At 46.5% G+C, this 24,456-nt stretch overlaps 3 pseudogenes; 2 read left to right on the top strand and 1 right to left on the bottom strand.

Annotated features, from left to right (window-relative positions):
• The window catches only part of LOC125529887 (disease resistance protein Pik-2 pseudogene), a 257,570-nt pseudogene extending 242,531 nt beyond the window's left edge, over positions 1-15,039 (top strand).
• On the top strand, positions 5,713-6,628 carry LOC147982672 (disease resistance protein Pik-2 pseudogene; annotated as a pseudogene).
• A 3,810-nt stretch (positions 15,040-18,849) lies between the features above and the next one.
• On the bottom strand, positions 18,850-24,456 carry LOC147982671 (uncharacterized; annotated as a pseudogene).

Below are 24,456 nucleotides of genomic sequence, written 5' to 3'. Positions count from 1 at the left end.
ACAATACCGCTGAACCAAAGTATGACATGCTGGTAAGCAGTATGACTTATATCGCCCACAACTCACTTGTGTTCTACTCGTGCATATAACATCAACACATAAAACCTAGGCTCGGATGCCACTGTTGGGGAACGTAGTAATTTCAAAAAATTTCCTACGCACACGCAAGATCATGGTGATGCATAGCAACGAGAGGGGAGAGTGTTGTTGACGTACCCTCGTAGACCGAAAGCGGAAGCGTTATATCAACGCGGTTGATGTAGTCGTACGTCTTCACGATCCGACTGATCCAAGCACCGAAACTACGGCACCTCCGAGTTCTAGCACACGTTCAGCTCGATGATGATCCCCGGACTCCGATCTAGCAAAGTGTCGGGGAAGAGTTCCGTCAGCACGACGGCATGGTGACGATCTTGATGTTCTACCGTCGCAGGGCTTCGCCTAAGCACCGCTACAATATTATCGAGGATTATGGTGGACGGGGGCACCGCACATGGCTAAGAGAATGATCACGAAGATCAACTTGTGTCCATGGGGTGCCCCTTGCCTCAGTATATAAAGGATGGAGGAGGAGGAGGCCGGCCAAGGCAATTGGTGCGGCCAGGATGCGGAGTCCTACTAGGACTCCAAGTCCTAGTAGGAGTCCACCAAGAGGGGAGGAAGGGAGAAGGAAGTGGAGGAGAAGGAAAGGTGGCCGGCCCCCTTTTCCCTAGTCCAATTCGGACCAGAGGGGAGGGGGGGCGCAGCAGCCCCTTGGCCCTTTCTTCTCTTCCCACTAAAGCCCATCAAGGCCCATTGCTTCTCCCGTACCTACCCGGTACTCCGAAAAATACCCGAATCACTCGGAACCTTTCCGATGTCCGAATATAGTCGTCCAATATATCGATCTTTACGTCTCGACCATTTCGAGACTCCTCGTCATGTCCCTGATCTCATCTGGGACTCCGAACTCCTTCGGTACATCAAAACTCATAAACTCATAATATAACTGTCATCGAAACCTTAAGCGTGCGGACCCTACGGGTTCGAGAACAATGTAGACATGACCGAGACACGTCTCCGGTCAATAATCAATAGCGGGACCTAGATGCCCATATTGGCTCCTACATATTCTACGAAGATCTTTATCGGTCAGACCGCATAACAACATACGTTGTTCCCTTTGTCATCGGTATGTTACTTGCCCGAGATTCGATCGTCGGTATCCAATACCTAGTTCAATCTCGTTACCGGCAAGTCTCTTTACTCGTTCCGTAATACATCATCTCACAACTAACATATTAGTTGCAATGCTTGCAAGGCTTATGTGATGTGCATTACCGAGAGGGCCCAGAGATACCTCTCCGACTATCGGAGTGACAAATCCTAATCTCGAAATACGTCAACCCAACAAGTACCTTCGGAGAGACCTGTAGAGCACCTTTATAATCACCCAGTTACGTTGTGACGTTTGGTAGCACACAAAGTGTTCCTCCGGTAAACGGGAGTTGCATAATCTCATAGTCATAGGAACATGTATAAGTCATGAAGAAAGCAATAGCAACATACTAAACGATCGGGTGCTAAGCTAATGGAATGGGTCATGTCAATCAGATCATTCAACTAATGATGTGATCCCTTTAATCAAATAGCAACTCTTTATTCATGGTTAGGAAACATAACCATCTTTGATTAACGAGCTAGTCAAGTAGAGGCATACTAGTGACACTCTGTTTGTCTATGTATTAACACATGTATTATGTTTCCGGTTAATACAATTCTAGCATGAATAATAAACATTTATCATGATATAAGGAAATAAATAATAACTTTATTATTGCCTCTAGGGCATATTTCCTTCACTCAGGTCCAAACACCTCCACCACAATGCGGGCAAACTTGACAGTAGTCTTCAAGCACGTGCTCTCCCCAGTCCTGACCATCTCACCAACGGCATCTGCAACAGTATCAAGTGCAAGCATCCTCAGAGCAGCCGTGCACTTCTGCTTAGGAGAGAAAAAGAGTTGTCTGTAGCAATCCCTTGTGAGATTGAAGTAGCCGTTGTGTGCCTCCACTCCACAATGCGCAAGAACAATGGTTTCCGCATGCGAAAACGGCGATGAAACTATGGATCATCTTGGAAAGCAGGCTTGATCACTCTTCTTTCTTTGATTGAGCCCTTGAAGTTGAGAATATGCTCCACTTGGCGGTCCATTTCCTCTTGCATGCTCATGAGCATAATCATGTCCACTTCTTCGGCCGAATCCGAAGAATCGAAGAACTCATCTTGAATGATTTGGTCAAGCTCCATCGGTCCATACTCCTCGTCCGACAAAGCATCGAAATTCATCGTTTTTCCTAACAAAATTACCAAAAATCAGTCAGACAATGTGTCGAACACATCAAGCGCAAGGCCGAGCCAGAGAGTTCTTGGACGTACAGCGGTGGCGTCCGGGCCAGAGACGACGTCCCCCGTGGCGAGGACGAGAGAGAGGACTGCTCTGCCGGAGGTACCGGCGCAGAGGCCATGAAAGGTTGCGGAGCGCACGCGTCGGCGGAGCTGCGAGCCGGACGCCACGGAGGAGGAAGAAGAGACGAGAGACCAAATGGATCCGGCAGCTCGGGGGTGGATTTGGTGCAATTTGGGGTGGGGTCGGGCTGTCGGGCTCTACGTGGCGGGCGTGCTCGGGCGCCCCATATCCGCCCCATATTTGGGCTGGATATGGGGGTGCCGGTCAGTCCGGGCGTTTGAGGACCGTCTGGGTAAAAAAATATGACTGGATAGTGATCAGGCGGCATGTCCGGACGTATAAGGCCGGTTTGAGGCCCCCGGCTATAGATGCTCTTATGTCATGAATTATGGTAGGTCAACACGTTAGAAGAACAGCTATCATTAGGTTTTCTATTGAGTTGTGTGACAACATAGGCGGGGTGGCGTTAGGCTACACCTTAAGCCACCCCATGGAGAGTGAACGTCAAAAAAAAAAAGCCACCCCATGGAGAAAACATTTGTTTTGACAGGTACCGCGTGGTGTGGGGCTTGAACGTGATTAAGAAAAAGTGTTGCCCCTTCCCGGCCGGCTTTCCTTGTGCGTTAAGCAAAGACTGGTCAACGCTTCCCCTAATCCCCACCATTCTTTCCCGTTCTTCGCCAAGCTCTCGTTGCGCCATGGAGCATGAAGCCGCCTTATCATCGAGGTGCTGATCGACTAGCACGATTGTTTCTTTTTGTTATCGCAATTCCATGGACCTATATTACAGAGGAAAACTGCTCATGGGTGGGTTTTATTTTGTGCCGACACGGTAGGTTTTGTTGGATTTTATCGTGTTCATGCATTTATTTTGTCTATTTTCTTCAGGATGTGTTTTCGGAAGTATTTGGAATGCTAAGGAAGGAGCATCATGTACATATCCATTCATTCATCCAAACATATTCATTCATTCATCCAAAAATGTGCAAAGAAAAATAATCTTGTTCATCCATAGACATTCCACACACGTTGCTATCTACATATCCATACATATACACATTCATCCTCTAACAACCTATCCATTCATTCAAAAAATTCATCTCCAACATTCGTCCACACATATGCTAGTCAAAGATCTAGTTCATTGCATATAAGGACATCTCCAACACTGACCCTCAAACCGCCTGCATCCGTACGGGCCGCATTGTCTGAACCGCGGAAACCATTCAACGCGAGGCTGTATCCGTCCACACGGTTGTCCGGACGTACTTTCTCTTGCAAACCGGAGACAAAGGTGTATAACTGTGTGCCTGTATCCATCCACACGGCTGTTCGGACGCACTTCTCGGGGCAAGGGGGGCCTTTACGGGCGTTCGGACCGATCTCAAGCCCGCGTCTAACCGCCCTAACCCACCAAAAAAGCCTCCCTCGCCCGCGCGCGCTTCTCGCCCGAAATGGTCAGCGCCTGAGGGAGTCCTGGATTAGGGGGTGTCCGGATGGCCGGCCTAAACCTTTAGCCGGACTCTTCGACTATGAAGATACAAGATTGAAGACTTCGTCCCTCGTCCGGGAGGGACTTTCCTTGGCGTGGAAGGCAAGCTTGGCGATACGGATATGTAGATCTCCTACCATTGTAACCGACTCTGTGTAACCCTAGCCCCCTCCGGTGTCTATATAACCGGAGGGTTTAGTCCGTAGGACGGAGAACAACAATCATACCATAGGCTAGCTTTTAGGGTTTAGCCTCCTTGATCTCGTGGTAGATCCACTATTGTACTACCCATATCATCAATATTAATCAAGTAGGAGTAGGGTATTACCTCCATCGAGAGGGCCCGAACCTGGGTAAAAACATCGTGTCCCTTGTCTCCTGTTACCATCCGCCTAGACGCACAGTTCGGGACCCCCTACCCGAGATCCGCCGGTTTTGACACCGACAGTGCCGCTCTAGAGCATCAATGCTGCATTCCTGCCCAGCTAGAGGGGACGCTTCTACTCACTGGCGCCGGCATTGAAGTGGTGCGTCAAACGAGAGACAGCCGCCCGTGCCGCTTCCCTGTGCAGGCGACTACTCCGCGTTCAAATAACACGACCGTCATCCGTCCGTCTGCCACCGGCATTAATGACACACGGTTGCCGAGGTGGCTAGTCCGGCACCACCCGTCCCTTTGCCGCCCACCATTGCTATATAAACTGAAGCCACGGGCATTGCCGCAGTCATCCGCATCCGACCCCTTTATCCTCTCCGCAGTACTCCCACCATGGCTTCCCTGTGCACATCAGCTCCCTGGGACGGGCTCACGCTGGAGCAGAAGAATGAGATGGCCGCCAGTGCTACCGGCTGGCAGGACGACAGGTAGCCGGAGGAGGACGACGTCGCCCCAATGGAGGACCCGTCGGAAGACGACCCGGCGCAACCCTCCTTGCCCGCGCCACCCTCGCCGGTGCATTGCACCATGACCATCGGTGTGGCCTGTGCCTTCTACATGGACGAGGTGCGGGAGGAGCAGGGGGAGCAGTTTCAGGAGGCGCAGTCCGCCGCCGCCTACACCAGCTCCTCCAGGAGCACCTGCAAGCGGAGGAGCAGATCAAAAATGGCACGGAGATCGCGCCGGTCGCCACTGGATATGCGCTTACACAAGTAGTAAAATATATATTCGACATGGCAAAAAATTGAATCATATCGAGGACCTACCTTACTTCTAGTGCTAAAAATTGCATTAGACATAGGAAGATTTGACACGATTTAATTAGAGGGTTGGAAGGAGAATAGCTTCCTCTTTGATTTGTATCCAAGATTCACAAAAACCAATAAAAGGTGGAGAAGAGCAAAAAGGGGTTTCAGGGCAGAGAGATGAACTCCTCTATTTTTGTTTTTACAGCAAATTTTCGTGAAGGAGAGGAAGAAGATATCGGCTGGGTGGCGGGTGGGCCCCCTGAGCAGCCCCATGTGGGCTTTACCTCTTCAGGGGCCAACCGTCACCGACCTTGGAGGGGCTATTTCCGAGAGCCCTGGCGGTAGCCACTTATCCACGTAGCACGGCCTAAGACGGTGCGTTCATGTTGACCAGCTCCTTACTGTTATTGACCGCAGTGGCAAGATGTGAAACCCTACCGCCAAGCGTGATGGCAGTACCAAAAATGTCAGATTCCAAAAAAAAAAGAAAATCTAAACCAGGTCAAATCTTGCTAATCGTTGCTTAAAAGGTCAGAATAGTGATTTCAGCCGGCACTGGTGTAGAAAAATAACTTGGCGCTTCGTGATAGTACGACCAAAACGAACCCTCCTGACAAGTGACAGGACTTGTTTTTGGATTTTGAGGTGCTCTCTGACCCGCCTCCACCGATCGAGAGGGAATCCCCCAAGGTCAGATCTAAGCTTGGCATACGCATCCATCTCTTCCATCTCCATTCTACCAAAATCCACCGCAGCAGCAGCAGCATCGGAAGATCGCTCAAGGCAGCCATGGAGATGGTGGTGGGCGCGTCGGAGGCGACGATGAAGTCGCTGCTGAGCAAGCTGGGCGGGCTGCTGGCGCACGAGTACGCGCTCATCCGCGGCGTGCGCGGCGACATCCAGTACATCAACGACGAGATGGCAAGCATGCAGGCCTTCCTCGTCGACCTCGCCCCCCGGGGCCACGACAGCCGGATGAAGGACTGGATGAAGCAGATCCGCGATGTCACCTACGACATCGAGGATTGCGTCGACGACTTCGCGCACCACCTCCCCCACGACCCCGCCGCCGGCCGCGATATCTGCTGCGCCTTCCTCGTCTCCGGCGCCTACGAGATCTAGACCTGCTGGCCCCGCTGCAGCATCGCCTCCGCCATCGCCGAGCTCAAGGTCCGGGCGCAGCAGATCGGGGAGCGCCGGACCAGGTACGGCGTGGAGAACCCCAGGACCTTGGAGGGCGAGTCCGGCGGAGCTCTCCCCAAATTCGAGGCCGCCGAGTACCAGCACACCACCCCTTGCGCTCGTTGGCACAAAGAAGCCCGTCGGAGTGGAAGAGGAGATGAAGGAACTCGGCAGGTGGCTCACATTGCAACACAATGAGCAGCAAGGCAGCGGCGGCCTCTCTGGGAAGAAAGGCTTCATGGCTGCTATTGGAACAGTATGGGCCAGTATCATGCCCAAGTGCGGCAAGGACGGCGAGCAGCGAGGTGGCAGCACCTGAGGTGTTGGTTAATTAGTACACTGGATGTAAATGGTCAGTCCACTGGATGTTGTGGGACTGCCCGCACTGGCCACCATTTTTTATGTGGGATTACACGGGAGCCCAGTTAATTTTCATGCGGGACATGTGGCGTCCATATACTGCCGCATATATTTACAAAGCTTAGACTGGATAAGCTGACATACAAAGGATCACTGGAACAGTGGATAATATTAGCCTACACTGACATAACGATCGCTACTAATTATCACTAGTGAGTTCGAGCTTCATTCAGTAGTCGCCTCTAGAATAACAAAATCCACAGAAATATCTCATGTATGTGATATCGCTGTTAATGGAACATGCAGCGGCAACTTAACTAAAAACGCCTATCAAAGCAGCAGAAATATCTCATGTATGTGAACAAAAAGGAATATGCAACACACTCCCCATCCTTCATATCCCAAAATTAACAGAAAGCACCTAGAGTCCTAGACTCAAAACGGCACCAAATGATAAAACTATCAGCTAAGAGCATCTTCCATTCTTCTGTCAGCTTTATGTCGGGCGACCTTTGTACACCAAGCTATGTTCACTGGTCTTTCACTTGATTAATCGGAATCAGAATGGTCCCAGGACTGGCCTCATCTTCGGTCGGCTCAACTGATTTTTTCTCCAGAAACATCTCAACCTGCGGTCATTCAAGTTTATTAATAAGTTATATAAGATATACAGTACTATCTACATGAAAAAGAAACAAGGATAAGAAGTAAGCAGGGTTCCTTAAATCACAAGCATACACCAGTGTGTATTTCCTTTCCCTAAAATGATTGTTAATCAATATTGTCGAGGAGGGAAGCAAAACCATCAAGGATAAAAGTGCAGATAGCTAGCACCACAATCTTTAAAAAATGCAGATAGCTAGCAACAAATTCACAATAGGCAATGATCTTAAATTAATATTCTAACCAAGAAGAGTCCTTAATGAGTATTATTGTGACCAGATCTTGATAGCATAATTGCAAGGATGATAAATACATACAAGTTAGCAGCATACACAATTTATATTCAGAACGCAACTCGAAACTATGGACGTAAAAGAAACCAGATTTAACTCAAATGCTCCCCAAATTTACCCAAAGCTTGCTACAATTGAACAATTGATTAGCAATATTATGTAGTGCACACATACCTCAGTTAATAGTAGTGACCTTGATCAGGAGCATTGGCATGCTTATCATTACATCTAAACCAATCTTGAAGGCAGATTAAGGCTTCCACTGTCTCGCTGCACAATCTACTTCTGTAATCGCTGATCAAACGCTTTCCGGTACTGAAAGCCGACTCTGACGATACGACGGAAGCTTGTACAGCAAGAACATCACGAGCTATACAAGAAAGGATGGGATACTTAGACGAGTGAAGATGCCACCATTGAAGAATGTTGAAATCCTCCGTGCGAGTGAATGTGTCTTCTTCTAAGTATCTGGCAAGCTCACTAGCAGTTTGGCGTTGCTTCTTATTCAAGTGCTGGTCCCAATCCGCCAACGGATCATTCTCTTCATTCACAACCTCATCAAATTTTTTTCGGGGTGCTGACTCATCCAATGCATCCGTCATTTGTGAAGAATATTCTTCGAAAAGGTTGTCAAGAACTTCTTTCACTGCAAGCAAGTGTCTTTCTACATCTGGACCAAAAGCTTGTTTTAGTCGAAACTCGATGAAGCAAAGTTTAAATCGTGGATCAAGGATCACAGGAATACAGTTTGGCAAATATGATTCCATTCAATACTTATCAAACTTTTTTTGCATCTCTCCAACCATTGCTTGAACGACTTCATCCTTTGTTGAAGCTTCCTTCTGCAGCAGTAACCTCACATTCCAGATTTGATGAAAGTACAAATTTGAGTTAGAATAACTTGAACCAGAAAGTACATTTGTGGCTGTGTGAAAAACTTTTAACATAGCACAAACTGTATCAGCATTTTTCCACTCTCCTGAGGATGGGCAAAACACATAATCTGGGTCCTTTTGCACCAAAGCACGAAAGGCTCTTCGAAAGGGGAGCGCTGACTCCAACATAATATAGGTGGAGTTCCAACGTGTTGGCACATCAGCCGAGGGGAGTTTGCAAGAGATACCAACTTGCGCAACTACTTCTTTGAACTTGTCCAACCGAGAGGGAGAACTCTTAATGTACTTCACACTCTCTCTGATATCATCTATCACACCTTTCATCGTTGTCAACCCATCTTGGACAATCAAATTTATCACATGGCATGCACAACGGATATGAAGTAATTGACCTTTAATAGGCAACATATGCTTGCTGTTCAGATTTTTTCTAAGATTATTGACCATTGTACCATTAACTGATGCATTATCCAATGTCATACTAAAGAGTTTGTCCTCAATATTACACTCCTGCAAACTCTTTAATAAGACATTAAACATTGTTACTCCGTTATGTGGAGTCTCCACCATAAAAAAATCTGAAGATCCTCTTTTGCAAAATCCACTTGTTGTTGATCAAATGGCAAGTGATGCATAGATAGGACAAAGTCTGATTAGATGTCCACATGTCCGCTGTTAAAGAAACTCTACCATTGTATTTCTTCAAATGTCCAGAGAACGCCGACCTCTCCAAATTATAGTGTTTCATGCACTCATCTTTAATAGTATTTCTAGAAACATTTTTGAACAAGGGATTCAAACTTTTCACGAAGTCTCTAAAACCACTGTACTCAACTATTGAGAAAGGCAACTCATGCATTACTATCATTCTGGCAAGCAAATCTCTAGATGTTTCTTGATCAAAGTTCCATTGCTTAAGCATAGAGGCATCAGGAGATGAAACCGAGGACTTCATCTTCTCAACGTAGAGGTGTAAATCTGACCTTTTTTCGCAAGCAGCCAAGTGTCTTCTTACACCACTTGTGCCAACATCTCGTCCAGCTTGAAACACTTCATGACAGTGCTTGCACTGAGCTTTGACAAGTATCTTATGACGATAAATTGGTTTGAAATCCCTCCAAACAGCAGAAGTTAGCCTTCTTGTCTTGCGGACTGTTAATTGGCAAGCAAATAAAATGTCAACTCACAAGAACATTTTAAACTTGTAACTACACACAAGTGTAATTACAAAAGAGAAAAAACAAAGCCAACTCACCATGTGGATGATTAATTTTTGAGCCTCCAAATGGAGCAGTCACTGGAGAAGGGGATCCTAAGATAGATGGTGATCTCGCGGACGAATTTGCCCTCTCCTCCAATGGGGAACTTGCAATCCTCGTTGAGGGAGACCTGCCCCTTTTTGAGGCTGCAACTCTTGCTAGAAGACCAAGGGAAGATCTCCACGTGCTCACCACCAGTGACCTTACCAATGGTGATCTTGTCGCTCTTTGACTATGTGTCATAGGTGGAGAATCTCGTCTCTAGATAACAAAACACAGAAAGTTCAGAACATGATATCAATTTCAAGAAGGTATAAAAGCAGATTTGTGGTATAGAGTGAGGTTTAATAGAGAAATCTGGCAAGAAAAATGACCTGTAGCCCCTCTGTTGTAGCTCCTTGAACAAATTCAGAACAGTTCATTGAACGAGCATGTTTCCTCTTCCCCTGCAACTCCTCCTCCTCCTCCTCCTGGTTTTTCCTCTTCTTCTCTTGCTTCTTCCTCTTCTCTTCTCTCTTCTCTTTCCTCTTCTCTTCCAGGCTTTTCTTTCTCTCCTTATGCCTTCGTTTTTCCTTCTGCCTTTCTAATCTGTAACGCAAACACAGGGGGTCAAAAAAAATCAAAGAATACAAGTAATGTCACGGGGAAACACATGAAGGCCAGATACTTACTTCTATTCCTCATCGATAGCATTCCACACATGTTGTTCCTGCTCCATGGCTTCCCACTTTTCAGCTTGCTTGTCGATCGTCAACACCATTTGGTCGTCGACATCACCCATGGCAACTTCCATCAAATCTGCATTGAATGTCCAATAAATGCTAAATTTAACTAGCAATCAGAACAAATGGACGCAACCGTAGAATTGTTCTATTTGCTTTCTTCAGACACAATACAAGATTTCACCATTAACATACAAATTTAGCATACACCGAACTCCTATAGCGATATTCTAATTCTGACCGCCAGAGCAAGATATACTTTGATATTTTTACAATTAATATCTGGAAATAGAAGAACACCACACCCTGTAATGAATGCTATATGGAAATACCCTGTAATGTACTTGCCTGTACACTCTTGATAAAGTCAATGACCACCACACACCCCTGCCTTGGTCCCCATAATCCAGAAATATATGGACAGCAAGCTACTCACATCCACACATCCACACATAATAGTCAGCAAGCTACTCACATCCACACATCCACACATCCACACATCCACACCTGGCCTTTGAAGACCACTATCTGCTTGAGCTTTGCAATGTGAGGAGAACACTACACCCAAGTGTGGCTACCAACACGCCAAAAGAAATTCTGGCATCCAGTGGTGACAAGGAGATGTGAGTTGGGTGACGATACAGGAGCAGTGAGGGCATCATAATAGGGTTGAGTGTATTCGCTGACCGGTAATTGTGGTGGTGAGACCACAGACAGGTTGCTGCTTCTCTGCAGTATATCGTGAATAATGAAGATTAGAAGTATGAACCGGTTATTAAAGAATTGAACAGGGTGACTGAGATAAATTGCTAAGAGCATGAGCAATTTATGCATTTATAGGTACCAGTGGGCTCTGAATCTCCAAAAGAAAGAACTGCATACTACTTCCTTCTCTGGCTCATAAGACAATGAAATTCCCTCGGGCCTAAGAATACAGCAAAAACAGCATTGTTTATCTGACTGTAGGTCGCATCTAATCTTGAGAGGTACAACCAACTGTGGCACCACACATTGTTCATGCTGCAAGGAAAAATGGCTAATGCGTGCATGGTTCCGGAGATACTAGTTGTAAGCACAGGAACACACTGAATTACTAGTATAACATAAAAAATACTAGTGAAATGAGCTAGCAAGATATTGACACTATTTGGGTGCTGCTAGGGAGTAGGGACATCTACAATCAGACGCCGCGCTTCCTCTAGATGTGACAAATTCAATCTCTGTCGAAATCTGAGACTAAATGAAGTAAAATTGAAACAAAATCACCATTGAAGAAGACATGCCTGGCCCCTTGGGGTAGAAGAGGAGGAGGGGGGATTTTGCATACCTTGGGGTAGAATAGGAGGAGGCGGGGGAGCAGGGGCCGAAGAGGCCATCACCGGGATCGGGGAGGGAGCAGCCACGCAGGGCTCGGCTTGGTCCCCGGCTATCCTCTTTGACGGCGGCGGAGGAGCAGGAGCTGAAGAGGGCGTCGGCAGGATAGGGGAGAGAGCAGAGGAGTCATCCTCGCAAGGCTTGGCTCGGTCGCCGGCGATGTCCTTGGACGACGGCCTCTTCGAGAAACACGACGGCGACGGCGGCTCCATGGGATTGGAAGCGGGAGGTGGTGCCGCACCACTGGTGCGGTGGAGATGGCGGCGACGGCGCCCTAGCCTAGGGCATGACGTGACTGGGGAAGGACGCGAAGGGGGGGGGGGGTTGTGGACTGCCACTGGCTCGATGGGCTTTTCTGGGCTATCCACTTGCGCCGTTTAATTTTTCTGGGTGTCCACGAATGCCACATAACGTTTTTTTGGTGGATGGCATATGTGGGACTAATGGGACCCAGCGCCACTTACATCCCGCTGCACCTCCCAGACAACACAAGATCTCAAGCAGCACTTGGAGGAGTACTTGGAGGGAAAAAGGTACAACAACATATTTCCATGTTGAGTTTGTGTGTTGGTTAATTAGTTCATCACTAAATTGTAGAGCTGCATAGTACTAACATAAAAACGTTGTGAATCAATAAGGATAGTGCTCTCTCTACAAATCATACTAGTAGTGATCTAAATGCTCTTATATTTCTTTACAGAGGGAGTACATCTTATTAAAAGGATGTAATAGTTTTTAAGGGTAAAAGGACATAATAGTTGGGAAGTAATAAAATGTTTAGAAGGAAAGAATCAATTGATCTTTGACCATATAACCATAAGCAACTTGGGGGTGGCATTGGACATTTAATCCAGAAGATTGCAAAAGCTTTATGTATATATGCCGGTTTAATACTTCACTTTTTGTCATAACTAAATTATTGTGTAGTTTTTTTTACCTCTACACTGTAAAAAGAGCTTATTTGAGATGTATTTTTTTCCTTCTCATAATCAGTTGGGAAGGAATAAAATGTTTAAATGGAAAGAATCAATTGTTATTTGACCATAACCATAAGAAACTTGTGGATGGCATTGGACAATTAATCAAGATAGCAAAAACTTTATATATATGTTATAAAAAGAAGGATATGCCAGTTTAATACTTGACGTTTTGTCATAACTGAACTATCGTGTAGTTATTTTTACCTGTAAAAGAGCTTATTTGATATTTATTTCTCATTGCAGTTACTTGCTCTTAGTTGATGATGTGTGGTCTACATCAATGTGGGAGAAGATAAAGAACTCATTGCCTAAAAGTAAGAAAGGCAGTAGAGTAATAGTTACCACTTACCACGCGGTTTCAAGCTGTTGCCAGTCTGTGAGGAAGAAATAAAGGAGATCACATTCATAAAGTGGTCGTACTTGACAAGGACAAGTCTAAAGATTTGTTCATGACCGAGTCCGAAATTAGCAAAGAAACCAAGAACAAAATTCCAGAAATACTCTGGCAAATGTGCGGGGGTCTGCCATTGGCCATAGTTACAATGGCTGGGCATGCTGCCTGCAACACAGACAAGCTGGCAACTAAGTGGAGTGAAGTTTACAATGCACTGATACCAGACTCCGGGAAAGCGATTGGCTTGGACGGAGTCACCAAGATACTCAATCACTGCTACAATGATATGCCTGGTGACATCAGGACTTGCTCCTTGTATCTATGCATATTTCCAAAGGGTCGCAGGGTCAGCAGGAAGCGGCTGACGAGGCGATGGCTAGCAGAGGGATTTGTCTGTGAGAAGAATGGGCTGAGTGCAGAAGATGTAAGGAGAAAGATTATACGGGCTGTGGAGCACAGCAGCATCGGCAAGGTGAAGAGCTTCCAAGTGCACGACATGGTTCTTGAGTACATCGTGTCCAAGGCAAGTGAGGAAAACTTCGTCACCGTGGTCGGTGGCCACTGGCTCATGGCGCCACCTAGCAACAAAGTCCGCCGGCTGTCCCTCCAAGGCGGTGACTTGAAACACAAAAAAACAATGGAGAGCATGAATTTATCTCATGTCCGGTCTCTGACCATGTTTGGGAGCTTGACCCAACTGCCTTCTAATTCATTGAAGTTTGGAATTGTGCAAGTACTGGACCTTGAAGGTTGCAAGGATTTCAGACAACATCACGCCAAGGAGATATGCAAGATGCTTCTACTCAAGTATCTAAGCCTCCGAAGGACAGACATCGACAAGATTCCCAAGAAAATTGGAAAGCTCCAGTATCTGGAGACTCTTGATGTAAGAGAGACCAATGTCACAGAGCTGCCGAACACCATATGCCAGCTTGAAAGAGTGGAGAACATACTTGGTGGGAACAAAAGAACACGCAAGGCACTGAAGCTTCCTGAAGATTTGAAGAAGGGAACAATGAAGACCCTGCGCATATTGTCTGGAATTGAGATCGTCGAGGGACCAGCTGGTGCAGTGGCAGACTTTCATCATCTGACAGATTTGAGGAAGCTCAACATCAAAACGAGTGGTGATCTTTTCAGAGAACTAAGCTCCTCGATTGAGTACCTTGGTAGCTATTCTCTCCACACCCTGGTGATCGATGATGAGTCGTCTGAGTTTCTGAAATCGTTAGGTGCTCTCTCTACTCCAAAGTTTCTCAATGCTCTCGAACTGTCTGGCAAGCTGGTTGAACTCCCAGGATGGATCACAGAGCTAGATGCTCTCACGAAGCTGACCCTCTCGGTGACGGCGCTCACTGCTGATGCTTTGCAACGGTTGAGCCAGCTCAAGACTTTGTTCTCGCTCACATTTTCGCTCACTGCAGCAGAGCAGGATCCAGAAACAGCTGCCATTATTGAGGAGAACAAAGAGCACTCCAGCGGGGAGATCATAGTTCCATCTGGTGGATTTGAGAATCTGAAGCTTCTCCGCTTCTTGGCTCCTTCGGTTCCGCTGCTAAGCTTTCCAGAGAATGCATTGCCGAAGCTCGAAAGGCTTGAGCTGCGGTTCAGCATGTTGGAGGGACTGTATGGCTTAGAAAACCTTGCAGAGCTCAAAGAGGTGCATCTCAGAGTGCATGACGAAGCAGGGGAGTTTACCCAGTCGTTAGTAGAAGATCTGGCAAGTGCAGCCAGGGAAGACGGCAACTGCGCCAGAATAATTGTTGATCAGTATCACCTGGGAAAGTGACCCAAAAGCCAACCTATTGGGTTATATTCATTTATGCTTATTTCTTCTAACAAATATTCTGTTGTGTGCAAGATCAAGACACTATTTCCTTGATATCTGCTTGTAAGTCTTGCAAGGGATATCGTGTTGTGCTATTCTAGTCCGTGTGCAAGATCAAGAAAATGTTTCCTTGATATCTGTTTAGTAATTTTTGTAGGAAATATTTTGTTCTGTTATTATTCTAGCATGTGTGCAAGATCAAGACACAATTTTCTTGAGATATATGCTTGTAAGTCTTGTAAAAATTATTATGTCCTGTTATTCTAGTCTGTGTGCAAGATCAAGGGACTACTTCCGTGATATATGTTTGTAATCTACTCCTTCAGTTCCATTTGAGTTCCGTTGGTGACAGTGCTCAGTTATCCTTCAAGATGGCAACGGGGCCCCGAAATCCGCGTCCCCATGGGTTTTTACCCTATTAGGGGACAGGGATGGGCGACTTTCCATCCCCGCGGGGCTGCTCGTGGATACATTATAAAACCCGGCATGTTTCGCGGGTTTAAACCCGTTTGAGTACTACCCGAACCCGAAACCCGACAAAACCCGTCAAAATACGTTATTTAGCATACACCGATCCATCTTGACTCAAGTGGCCCAAAGCCACAGTGCCCGAGCAGCCGAGCCCCATAGAGTCGAGGCCCTGGAGTACAAACCAACCCCTTGCTCGGTCGCTGCAGTGTCGCTCGCTCTTCAGACCTCTCTCTCCCGCACAACACAACACCTAAACCTAAACCTAGATCCCCAGTCGTCGCCTACTGCTGTAATATGCTCCTGTTTTTCTTTCAGATGTTGCTATTTTCATTGACTGCTCGTGGGGATGGGTTCCCCGTGGGTTTTGTAAACCCGACGGGTTTAGGGGACGGGCAAAAATTTAACCCCGCGCACGTTGATGGGGACGGGAACGGGTTTGCGATTTTTTCATGGGGATGGGCTTGGGTAAGCAAAACCCGATGGGTTTTGTCCCCGTTGCCATCTTGAGTTATCCTGCTTTCTATTTTGTGAAACATTGTGGCAAGAAATTGATACTTGAGGGGGCATTCTTCTCTTGCCCTGGTCAGAAGAAGAGAACAAGATATCCATGCTGAGACCTTTCGAAGGTCAAAGACATTTTATATGTTAGGCAGGGTGTTTGTTGTGCAATTTTGAGTGGAAACTTCTTGCGTTTTGATACGACAGCTCTCAACCAAAAACTCAAATAGAACTTTGAGATTTTGCGCTTGGATGAATATTCTGCTGCATAATGCTTTGGAGATTGGAACGTATTCTGAGATGATTGATACAAATGAATAACACAATGTATTATGCTTGTAGTTTTTTTGAAAGATCCAGCATTGCTGGCATTCATTGATAATAGCAGAAAGCAACGGAAAACAATAAGGTGGTGAAGGTCCTAGGACCAAAGGATCCGAAGATCAAAAAACAAAAAAAGAAAAACAGCAGCCCTAGTAGCTACAGCACAACACTCCTTACAAACCACACTAGGCAGCGCAGCTCCGACTCCGGCAGTGAAACTACTAAGGAAACTGGACAGGGGTGGCGTCACGGAGGATCACGGAACGAACCAACCTATCTCGTGTCATCGTATACCACCGGTCCCCCACCGCGGCTTCGACTTCACAGCAAACAGACAGTCGAGGCACTCCTACGGACACGCCGGAGAAGAAGAGCCGACGACCACGGCCAGGGCCACGCCTCCGGCATTGTTCACCGCCGTCATCGTTGCCACAAAAGCCACCATACATGTCAGTCGTAGGAAGGCACCACAGGGATCAAAGTCTTCAAGACGGCACCCTAAAGAGGGGAACGACGTTCAAAACGACGCCACCGCCCGACCCTGCAGCAGGATCTAGGTTTTCACCCGAAGTACTTGATCCGGGAGCTCCGGCTGTGAGATACCCGACGACGCCTCCAAGGAGGATGGCGACGCCCACAGGCGTCATCGCCGCCGGCCGGCCAGCACCGGCCAGGCTTTCACCCGGGCAGCCACTCCCACGCAGCAGGCCGAAGTCGACCCTTGCCTCCACTAGACCACGCATCCCACACACAGCAAGCGCGCCATCACTGTGCAGGGCCACCATCAAGCCTCCCCCAACGACGGGCCTGCAGAGACCAGAACTGGTCCTGCACCCCGCATCCAAACCGCGATCGGAGCCCCTCTGCTCCAGCACCGCCCGCGGTCAAGAGCCGGCCGCGGTCACCACGCGCCACCACGCCCAGATCCGCACTGACCGTAGTCTTCCCGCCCAGCTCCCCTCCTACGCGCTAGATCCAGGCGTCTCGGAGCCCCACGCGTGCCACCCGCGACCAGCAAGCCGCAAATCCGAGCGGGGGCGACCTCCACACGCTGCGCCCCGGATCTGGCCGCCGCGCCATGTCGCATCCACCGCTCGCCGTGCTCCCCTGTAGATGGGCGCCCCCGTGGCCCGCATCCGGCCGTGCGGCACCGCGACCCGCCCGTGCCCGGCGCCTCCGTTGGCGCCAGCTCGCCGCGCCCTCCGCGCCTCCGTGAGCCACGCGCGCCCGGCGACACGCCCAGATCCGTGCCTCCACGAGACGCGCGCGCGCTCGTCGCTGCATGCCTCCGCAAGCTCGCACGCTCCCGCTCGCCTCCGTCAGCTCGACACGCCGTCTCCAACACCCCCTGCAGAACGAGCGCCCCGCACCGCCCGAGCTGCGCAAGAGGGCGAAAACCGGGAGGCCCGCCGCCGCCGCCGCCGCGCGGGCTTTGCCCGGCGGCGCTTGCCGGCGGCGGCGGGGGAGGAAGGCGACGGGGGGGAGGAGTTCGGGGGCGGCTAGGGTTAGCGCCCGTGTCGCCCGCGAGAGGGCGATGCGGGGCTCCTACTGTCTTCCCCGGTGGACACGACACGGTGACAGCCTTGGAACGGGGACGGCCACTATGCTTGTAGTTATAATGTTGGAGCTGGTTGAGAAGTTTCTATGTACAGTACAGCCAATACGGGACTGGATCTTTAATCAGAGCCAAACCTCCAATGGCAACAGACACTCTTGGTATCAAATGTACACAATTTTATAGGGTAGCAAAAAGTAGCAAATGAGCAACAGCTACTCCCCCAGTAAACAAATACAAGGCGTTTTATGTCACTACACATTTGTTTGCAGAGGGAGTACATAACAATAAAATAAAATCATTTGTGTATTTCATTTCTTCCATAAAAGCATCTAGTTTGTAGCTCAGAAACATTGCTCTTAAGTTAAAACACAAAGCTTAACAAAGCTATGTTTTCAAAAAACAAAGCTGCAAAATGTCAAGTATTTGACATTCACAGAAGGCATTCAGAATGACGCAAGTGCTAACATTAAGAGATCGGACAAGTTTAGAGTATATAACATGAATATAGGTTCAAAAGATGTCACAGTTACAAAACAACTCATCATTGTAAAGTTTATAAACATAAGCTGATGAAACAATTCATCAGGATTACATATTGTCAGGCTGGCATTTTGTAAACCAACCAGATTATTATTGGGTTCAAAATGGAAAAAGAAGAGCGTGGATACACAAATATAATGTAGACGACTTGAGATTCTAGTTCCAAATACATGGTGAATTTTCTAAGAAAACCAATGCTCCGCATCATTGTCAGAAAGACAGGAGTTGCCACGGTGCTCAACCAACATCCATCCACATACCTGTCAACACAAAAAACGGGAGGCGCAAAGTACATCAGAAAGAATCATTGCATATACTCAACATGGTGACTAAATAGAAATTCTGACATGTATACAGTAGCCTTACCCATGAGAACGTAGTCACTCGGAAGCTACCACTTGTACAATTTCCGATCCGGTGTTGACACTTGTGTCAAATTCTGCTCCAGAAGCCCCTCTGTCAGCACTTTTGTTGGGCGCGAAAATCTCTTGGTTGCCATTGACGGAAAGCTCGATCAGGTTAGCATGGCTGGCAGCATCTCCCCTCACGCCAGCAACTATCTTGGTGATACCGGCACTGGCTGCATATTGTGAAGAGTACAGGAGGATGACCATGTTGAGGCCCTCAAGGAACAAGATACCTGATGGGACGATATGTCCTGGCCCACTATAGAGCTTCAGCTTGAGGTGTTTCAGATTTGGCATAGATTTCTCCTTAAAGCTTATCCACGGCACACGGCAGTCGAAACAGAAGACCTCAAGTCTTGCAAAACCTGCACTGCTGGTGATGGTTACTTGTTTTCTTGGGAGGACAACCAGTGCTAGTTCAAGAACACACAGGTAGGGCAGGCCTCCGATTATAACCAGATCGTTCTCCTCTAGTTTCCGGACCTTGATAACAAGAAGAGTAAGAGTGCTGAGCTGAGCAATCCACCCTGGAACTTTCACAAACCGTCCTGCCACCATTAGCTTCTCAAGTTGGGGAAAGTCGGGTGATTCAGGAAGAGGTTTGTTGCTCGGATTAGAATCACCATAAACTGTCAGAGATTTAAGATTGCGGCACTTGCCTACGGAAGACAATAGCTTATCATTCCGTTCCACATCATCGCGTCCATCATACATGACTACTTCAAGCTCCCTTACTTCCATCAGCTCGCTAATCTCCTTCATAGCACTTTCCGAGCATTCTCTGGAATGAACAATGCCCATCACCTTCACTGACTTCAACTGGTCGCTTCCTACATGCAACTTTACTCCAAAGGAACCAATTTGACCAAAATGCAGATGTGTTAGTTTAGGAAGCTGAAGAACTTCCTTCGGGAGCTCTTTCACTTGTGCCTGCCTTACATCCAGAGTCTCCAGGTTTTGCAGTTTCCGGATTTCTGGAGGAAGATTGCTGATTTGCGTTCGGCTTACATCCAGAGTCTCCAGATTTTGCAGCTTACCGATTCGCGGTGGGAGAGTGGTGACTTGCGTCTGCTTGAGACTCAGGTACTTCAGCTTGATCATTAAGCATATATCATCCATAGCAGAGTTGTCTAAATCCTTGCAACCATCTAGATCCAACAATTGTACATTCTTCAAGTGCTTGAATGGAACCGAATTAGCAGGACCAAGCATAGTCACGGAATGAACATTGGTCAGATTCACCCGGTCTGTGCTAATCGGAAGTTCTGAATCAGAACACTGGATAAACAAGCGTGCGGTCCTCACTTCCACATGTGGCTCGGACCCGGACAAAAAGGTCGCAAAGTCTTCCTTTCGCGAAAACAGTCTAAGAACATAGAGCATCATATAGGTAACTTCATAGGTCTCTTTCCCTAGACAGTGAACATATTTCATCGATTGAATCATATTCCTGTTGATGAGCTCATCAAAGTATCGCCCTGCCATTTCCTCAGGACTGCAACCCATATCTTTAGGGATAAGTCCTTCAACAATCCATTTCCTAACCAAATTATCCCTCTGAATTCTTTGGTTCTTAGCAGATGCAGCTAAGTACTGCAAGCAGTCCCTCAGAGTTTTGGGAAGGTCAAAGTACCTACATGACAGAATCCTTGTGAACTCTTCCAGATAATGTAGTTCCCTAGTCGCAGAATGTAAAGACTTCATTATCTCTTGGTGTTGCTCCTTTACTTTTCCAGCAGAAAATGGAAAATTTGCTGAAGCCATACTTATTATTGCTGAAGGTATACCGCCGCAGGTTTTCAAGATTTCATCAACTTCTGCAAGTGCATCACGGCAACTGTCCTGTGAGCTAAAACATTTCTTTAGAAACAGCTGTTTGGAATTCTCATATCCAAGAGGCATAATATTGTATATCAAGTCTTTGTTCTTGGAACAACATTTTTCAGCTATCTTCTTAATACGAGTTGTAATAATTACTCGGCTAGTACAATCATTACTCGGCAAACTCGAAGAGATGATATCCCAAGACTTTGTGTCCCATAGATCATCAATTACAATCAGATACCTACGAAAAATCGCCAACAAAATCAAGAACGCGGTGAGGTAATAAATAAAATAAAATGAATAAACAGTATTAGTAAGAAGTAACATGAGCAAGTTATTGTGGGTAATACTAGCTATTAGTCAGATGAAACTAGCCCATCGTAAAAGTGATCAAATAAAGGCAAATCACCAAATGTGGGTAAAATATCCCATGTGTTAGTGAGGTAGCTCTGCAATGAGAGTGTGATGATAAAGCTGAATATGATGATATAACAGCAAACTGCATTTCATAAATCATCAGTTATCATAAAGTGTTTACCATAATTTGCCAACAAAAAGCAACAGTAGAGGAAGGCTCAAGAACAGTACATAATCAAGATTGGAAAGATTTTTTTATGGATAAGATTGGAAAGATTTTTTTATGGATAAGATTGGAAAGAGTTAACATAACTACATCATCTCGAAAAGCCTACAGAGTATATCGAAGTGACTAAACGAGTTACTTACATCAAAGCCGAACACGTCCAAGTGGTGATGCGTACCTCTTGTTCTGAAGAAAAATTTTAATTTCACGACCGAGCTGGTCTTCATCCTTTCGTGTGTCATCCAAATAGTTTTGCTTGTGAAGTTCACAGAGAATGTGCATGAAAACTTTCTGCATGTCAGGATTCTGAGATACAGGAACGAAAGCTGTGCAATCAAATTGCATATTAAGCTTATCATACACTGCTTTCGCAAGGGTCGTCTTACCCAATCCTCCGAATCCAACAACTGAGAGTATCTTGAGTTGATTGCCCCCCTTGCACAGAATCTGGGCGAACTCATCCCTTCGTCATATGTGTTGAAAGTTCTAACGGGCGGGGCTGGTAGACATTCAATATCACCCTGACTTCCTAATTGCTCAACCAGACCATCTGAACCTTCTGCAATTAATGTCTTCAATGAGGTTAGTATCACAAGGTGCTTCAACTCTAGAGGTGGGCATTTCACGAGTGACAGCTTCTCAAGCTGTGATAAGTTATTGAATGCTAACACCTGATATAAGTTGTGCAAATAATCGCTTCCAACAATATCCAATGTTACTCCATGGGATGAATTTGAGTATAGCAACATCTCTAGTAGCTTTACACCCCTTCTACTCACATAACACAGAGTTTCTGTCAAGGGCATAGGAGGCACTAACAATAATTCTGGACAGTACTGTATCTGAAGCTCTTGCAGTCTGGGAAACCAATCTATGTCTTGATCTGGTCGGTAATCAATGTGGTTAGAAAATGGGAACTCCAAGAGCTTAGGGCAGTCTCTAATAATCAGTACTTGCAAAAGTGGAAACATATGCTCAGTGTCCCATGATGGTACCCATTTTTCAAAATTTTCCAAGCCAACCATTTCAAACCAGATTAGCCTGCAATAGCTTTGCTCTATAACAAACTCCTTCACTGTGGCAATATGCTTTAATACCAGTTTACGAAGATTCCACATCTTCCCTACAGAAGGAAGAACTTTCCAAGAAACACCAACGAGACAAAGAGATTGAAGATCTTCAACAGCAAGCTTATCACCTAGCCATGTTGGACAAGGGCCACTATGCCCTCTAATGCACAACTCTTGAAGGTCTCTATGTGGTTGAAGGTCCTCAAGAACCACAGCTTCCACACCAGGCTCAACAATAGATTGCTCGCTATCCCAATCTAATGTTAATTTCTTCAAGCAGTTTTTCTCTATCAGTTTTGCTTGAGCTGCTTCTTCTTTTGTATGTATTTTCTCAAGGTTGTAGATGCCCAGCTCCCTTAGCTCGGTCAATTGCTCTAGTTGCTTTGGTTCAAACCCTTCACATTCTTTGTTCACTCGAAATACCTTTAACTCTTGTAAGAGTTTGAGTTTTCCTACATTATAAATATCAAGCTCATCATAACTGGTATAAAAATGGCACAATTTGGCAAGGTTGCTCATGTCTTCGGAAAAATCACGACTGCCATACCACGACTTAAGATCTAGGATCCTTAAATGATAAAATTTAGAGATGCTAAGTGGTAAATGCATCTGCCAGTCCTTTGTCCCTAGACATAGGTACTGTAAGCGGACAAGTCCTGAAAAGTTATGTAACATGGACTCCACAGGACATAGCATGTTGGGCAAATGAAGAACACGGAGAGCACTTGCTTCCAAAAAAAAATCAGCAAATATATTTGCAAAATTTTCATCCACTTCTCCAAATAACATCAAAGTTTGCAAATCTTTAACCTTCAATCTTGTCTTCAATTCTTCCAGTTTGCGCTTTAATTTTTCACCAGACACTACATTATATTCTCCTAGATCCTCTGTGCTTATAGACAAGTGACGGGTGCTTGGCTGAATTTCTACAGATCGAACATTTGAGAGACGTAAACTAAGACAATCATGTGATGCAACCTTCAATGCCAAATCATGCAGTAGGTCATGCATAACATACCACCGATCACCATCAGTTCCCTCTTCTCTGAAAAATCCATAGATGACTAACTCATTTAAATAGCTCAGACCTATGTCTTCAAATGTTTGATTTTGTCCACTAGGTATCAAAATATCTAGCCCGATCCACAAACTGATCAGCCCGTCACTTCTGAAACGGTAATCTTCAGGAAACAATGCTGAATAGGCAAAACATTGTTGCAGATGGAAAGGAAGAAAGTCATAGCTAAGCTTCAAGGCAGGCATAATATCATTCTTTACATTTTAGGACCCTTTCCCAATGACGCAAACTAAGGTCTTTGCTCAGCAATCTACCAACTGTTTTTGCTGCAAGAGGGGAGCCCTTTAGTTTTTCCATTATCTTATCTCCAGTCTCAAGCAAAATTTGGTTAGCCCTTGAATATTGCTCATCACCAAAGACAAATGCAAGGAATAACTTTCTAAACTCTTCAGATTCTAAACCGATCAGTTTTACTGAGTGGCCAGTTGTTTGAACCTTCTGTGCTATTGCTTGAAATCGAGTTGTGACGAGAATCATGGAACCATTTTTCTTGTGATTTACTGAGTGTTGACAATAAGCTTCCCCAGTCACCCTGATCACCAATCTGCCATATATCATCCAATACAAGAAAAAACCTTTTGTATTTCAATCTTTGTTCAATCAGCTCTTCTGGTCTAGCACAATACAATCAAACTTAAGCTTTGGTGTTTCTCGCTCATTGCCACTATCTTGATGACCAACATGTGGATGCAGGGAAGATGAGCAAGGGAGTAATTTACCAAGCTTGTGCATGCATCCGCTGGCCTCCTCATCATCCCGACTGATAGAGCAGCGCGAGGATGAAAATGACGAGCATAGTACTTGCCTTTGAGCCCGTCTTGGATGCGGAAGTAGTCCAGCTCGTCCAGCAAGTCGTCAGCATTGTGCACTGAGTCCCGCAGGCTCCGCAGCCCCTCCTCGATGGCGGGGCCACCGAGATGCTTGCTGCTGGCCATCTCGAGCGTGACCCTCACCGACTGCAGTTCGTCCCTGATGGCCTCCAAGTTGGAACCCAACTTCATGCTGGCCGCCCAGCAAGTTGCCAT

Source organism: Triticum urartu, chromosome 2A (assembly GCF_056163025.1).
Source record: "Triticum urartu cultivar PI428250 chromosome 2A, HENAU_Tu73, whole genome shotgun sequence".
NCBI lineage: Eukaryota > Viridiplantae > Streptophyta > Magnoliopsida > Poales > Poaceae > Triticum > Triticum urartu.
The sequence above is the reverse complement of the archived record's forward strand: the minus strand, read 5'-3'. Positions and strand labels throughout refer to the sequence as shown.